The 4,751-nt window shown below is 33.6% G+C and overlaps 1 long non-coding RNA gene across 1 annotated transcript; it reads right to left on the reverse strand.

The window, feature by feature from the left end:
• Positions 1 to 3,243: 3,243 nt before the first annotated feature.
• On the reverse strand, positions 3,244 to 4,394 carry LOC142345958 (uncharacterized). The gene is made up of 2 exons (XR_012759365.1): positions 3,917 to 4,394; positions 3,244 to 3,733 (listed from the first exon to the last, which is right to left on the reverse strand). It is a non-coding gene; the product is annotated as an uncharacterized LOC142345958 (long non-coding RNA).
• Positions 4,395 to 4,751: the final 357 nt, after the last annotated feature.

The following is a 4,751-nucleotide window of genomic DNA, read 5'->3' on the forward strand; positions in this document are numbered from 1 at the left end:
TAGATGATTATAATGTTTGCCTCTGAAAATCGGTCAGAGAATTATAAAGCAAGCTGCAGTCGATTTGTTTTTCTAGGTCAAATTTAACAGAGTTTTGGCCCGACTTTGATATATTTTTGTACTCTTTCATTGTTTCGACTAATTTTGTCTACTATTTCAGTTTACCTGTTTTGTCTACCTATTTTCAGTGTATAAATCCATTTTTTTCAAAAAAAGAATTTAAAAAAACTTCTGCTTGGTAATTCCTTAATTTTTCTCTGTATTGCGATCTTTTTTCTGATTAGACAGTTTACGAATTCATCTAAAAATTTTGCTTCTTTTCTGATGTCTTTCGATTGAAATATGAAACAATCAAGCAGTGTGTAATTATGAATATATTTTGGTGAAACGAAGTTGAAATTATCTCAGTAAAAAAATCCAAAAATATCCAGTATCAATTGCACATTTAGATTTTTTTTGCAAATGCTAGCTTCATAAGAATGCAGCTCTATACAACAAAAGTGAGTTGGTTTTCAAGTCCACAAATAAGCGTATCTTCTAAATGTAGTTCTTTGAAACATTTTTATAGACTAGGAATTAGATATCACGTCAATTCCAAAGTTTTGCTTAACTGGTAGCTTCCTACAGATTTGTCTCCACAAAAATTTCCCGGCGGTAGTTTTCCAATTGGCTGCTTTCGACTGATTTTTGCCCAAATAGTTTAATATATTGTTTTCAGATGAAAAATATTTCTTCTTTCTAAAATGTTTTTTTTTCTCAGAATCCCTATTCTTGCTCCGCAAAGCTTAAAAATCTCTTCTATGCAACTGGATTAATATTGGTAACAATCTCCGAGCAAGTCTGGTAGTCAGCGCCAGAATCTTGCCTGTACTCCAGTTTTGTTGATCAACAGATATTATTGAAAGACATTTTTTGATTGAATGGCTTAAAATTTATGAAGAATTGTAGAACTGTAGAATTGAGGTTGTAGAATGTAATTTTGATATTCAGTTACAACATCTCTCGTGTTTTTTTCTCCGAAATTACTGGTTTTCTGTTTTCGGAGTTAGTTTTTTTCTAACCTAAAAGACTTTTGGATCAACTAACTTCAATACGATAAAAGATCAGTTGACTTATGAAAAAAAACTTTTTGGGAATGAAAAGCAATTATTTTGTCAATTTTTCAACGAAAATGCATAACCTAACAGAGCGACCTATGAAATATTAAGGTCTGCTCTGTGTTATCGTTGCTCTCGTAATCAGGGGACTATAAACTAATGTGATCATATTGATCTGTTGAACTTTAGGATATTGCAGTATGGTCACATTAAGAAATTTCTTAATTCACCTTCTTCTTCAAAGATGACCATTTTATTTTGATTCACTTTTTGAACAGTAAAAAAAGTGAATAAATCTTTCTACATAGGTTAAGCGCGCTCCTAGTAAAGCACGAACTGAAATGTTGCAAGATTCTTTCAAGATTATGAATTCACATGGAAGATGATGCTATACATTTTTTGAAACAATAATTAAAAAACAAAAATTATTTCATCTTGAGGAACCCCTACAGCCAAAACGTGCAACACCAATCTTGTAGAAAGTTTTTAGTGGCAAAACACAATATAAAACATAACCGGCAGATTGCCGAAAAATAGCCGCCGTTGATTCATATAAGCATGGTTGGGATTGAAAGAATAGAAGATATTGAAAAAAAAAGATTTTTTTTTTACAAAAACAATTTTTAAGTCCGATTTATTTTGATATTATCTCGTAGTTGGACATACTTCTGTTTCTTAGAGAGCGGCTACAGGGGCTAGTATCAATACCAATAAGCATTAGAGATGGTAACTAAGACTTATAGGAACGATGTTCAAATAGCGGGCATCTAAAATTGGGCTTATGGTTTATCCCGTTTCTACTTCTGACTTCAATTTTTTATACTGACTCTGTTCATTTTGAATTGCTTTGCTGAGCAACTGATGTTCAAAAAAACACTTTTAGCAGAATGAGAGAAGAGAGAAACTAGCCCAGAGAAGTCAAAAAGATATCACGCAAAATGTTGAAAAAGCGGCAAAATGAGGTAAAGCGAAACATTTTTTTTATTCGACGAATTAAAAAAAACATAGCAGGACAAGTCCTGACGTACAATTCAAAGAATTTTCATTGACTTAACAAAAAACTAGACCTAAAACGGACTATGAATGGAATGGGAAAACCATTTCGAAAAAAAATCCGATCCAAAAAATCAGAAAAAAAAACTGTGAAAACCAAAGTGAAATTGCCGCATGTGAACAAAAACCACTAGCAAGAAAGCGAATTTTTCTTCCAACACCGTTTTCTCACTCTACTTTAAATTTAGAGCGAGTAAATTTCACGCCGCAAAACCACTCGCTTTTTCGCTCCACTTCCTGTTTCGGCGTGACCAAAATCACTAGTCCAATTTGACTTCAAAAATCATGAAAATGTGTGAACAGATCTTAAAAAAAAGACAGCGCCCCAATACAATTCAAATTATTTGAATTGTAAAAAAAATAGGAGCGCTATAATAGCCGGCTGAGAAGATGAGGGCGGCTATTAATGACGTTTATGAATTGATTCAATACAGTAATTCGGAAATGTCTTTTGCTCCTTAATTAGCACTAGAAGTAAGTTTTGGTTAAGTTCTTCAAATCCATGTACCTTTCGAGACCGAAGTGCTATTTTGGTGAAAAAAGAAAACACCGTTCCAAATGAATTCAAGAACCTGCAAGATTCTTGCAAGTTTTAAATTCTTGCTTAAACAGGGGAATCTCGTCTGAAAATGCATTCCTAAAAATTCCTTTCTCGACACTGAGATTAACTTTGCAAAGCCCTAAGCGTATCGAACACACTTTTTGACAGTTTTTGTGAGTCGTGCATCTTCTGATCTGAGGGAAAGTTCTTTGGTAGTAGCTACGGCGAGCGATCATAAATGCGGAAGAAGCATCAAGTACCCTAATCAATTTGGGCTCTCTTTTTCGAAAATTGACGTTCTGTTGTTGCCGTTTGATACAAAAATAAGACTATTAAAATCTAAGCTGCGCTAATTTTCCCGCGCCTCAAACGCACACACTGAACAAACTAGATTTTACTCAGAATAGTTCATGCTGGACGTTGAACGGGGTCTCCTAAAGACTGTAAAATTATATATCGATTTTCAGAACTAAACTGAATGACTGTTTTAAGTTAATAGTTTTTACTTCATTTGTAATCTACGGCAAAATGCAATATATCTTAGAAAAAGCATGGTAGCTAAATTCTTCAATTAGTATATAACAATTTTTCTTTTCCAGTATTTACATCATTTAAAAACTTATAACCAGCTGATAGAGTGGAAAACAGTCTAACATGATTAAACCATCAGCCAAAAATTGATTGAAATCATAGTTTTCATCAAATTTTTTTGTACAGCATTTAAATTTTTGACAATTTAGCTCGTCTTCATTTTTGGTTGCCTCACATTCTAAAGTTTAACACAAATAAACATTAAACAATTTTCGCCCGATGAACAATCGAAATCAAATGCGCAATGCCCCCTTTTCGAGTTCTGCTGGGGATAGTGACTCCGCTCAACCATGTTCTCCCCCCGTTCTTGGTACCGACTAGGGTAGAGCTCACGCTCGTTCACATTATCCCACTGCACACGGCGCCGTCCCCACACATCAGCTTGTGAGACTGCGACGAGGAAAACAATCAGAACCAATTGTCGAAGCATTTCGAATCGGGTTGATGAAATCTAAAGCAAATAGATGAATATAGAACAGTTTCAAACGCTATCTATCTCTATCTCTGTATCTAGCTACCTCTGAAAATGAGCTATCAACGAACCAGTGAGAAAGAGAGCTAAATTTTCCCCAAAAACGAACCTAATGAAATTTTAGCTGAGGAAAAACTACATAGAAAAAAACTATATATTTACCCTTTGTTGTTATACTTGTTAAGTAGTGTCTTTGGAATATCAGCCACTGATAAACTAAGTTTATTTTGAGTTTAATGAAGAAATGATGTTGTCGCTCTGTTTTAAATACTCAGCCACGTGACCAAATTTACAATTTTGTGTTTTGTCGTGAGATCTTCGAAAAATAAGTTCAAACATTTCTTTGTTCGTTACATAACGAAGTCTTTCAAGTTTTGGTGTCAGAATTTTAAAGCCATTTTAGGACGTTGATAGCCAACCGCCTCAAGGACAAATAATTTATGAAATCATACGGTTTTTAATTAAAATAAGTACAATTATAATTGCTGCAACTTTGATGTGGCTATCTCCATGCTCATCTGAACAAATAGAGAACGTAATAACATGTTAATGTCAGCAAAAAAGCATAGTAAACTGTTGTTGAGTTGAAAGAAAAACTGACAGTGTTGGTTTTTAAATCAACTGTGCGATCAATAGTGAGTTTTTTGTGAGCGTTACATCTACTAAATGCATAAATTCTGCTTTTAAAGTCATTTTATAGCTATATTATAACTAAAGCAGTGAAGTCACTCAACTGATAACCAATTGTTTTGCCATGTCGTTTTTAATTTAGAGCGAAGCGCAGAAAAAACTGCTACTATGTTTAAGCGTGGTACTACTAACAAATATAGGCGATTCTATTAATGATATGAAATTGTTTAAAAGTATAATGAATTGATCAATTCTGAAGATATTATCTTGCTGAGTGCTTTTAATTACTTTTAAGACTGAGGCTACTTTTATTTAAACTAAATAGATTTGCCAGAATAAAAAGTACGCGCTCTTTGAATGCCGACGG

Source organism: Convolutriloba macropyga, chromosome 9, assembly GCF_964194025.1.
Source record: "Convolutriloba macropyga chromosome 9, txConMacr16.3, whole genome shotgun sequence".
Taxonomy (NCBI): domain Eukaryota; kingdom Metazoa; phylum Xenacoelomorpha; order Acoela; family Convolutidae; genus Convolutriloba; species Convolutriloba macropyga.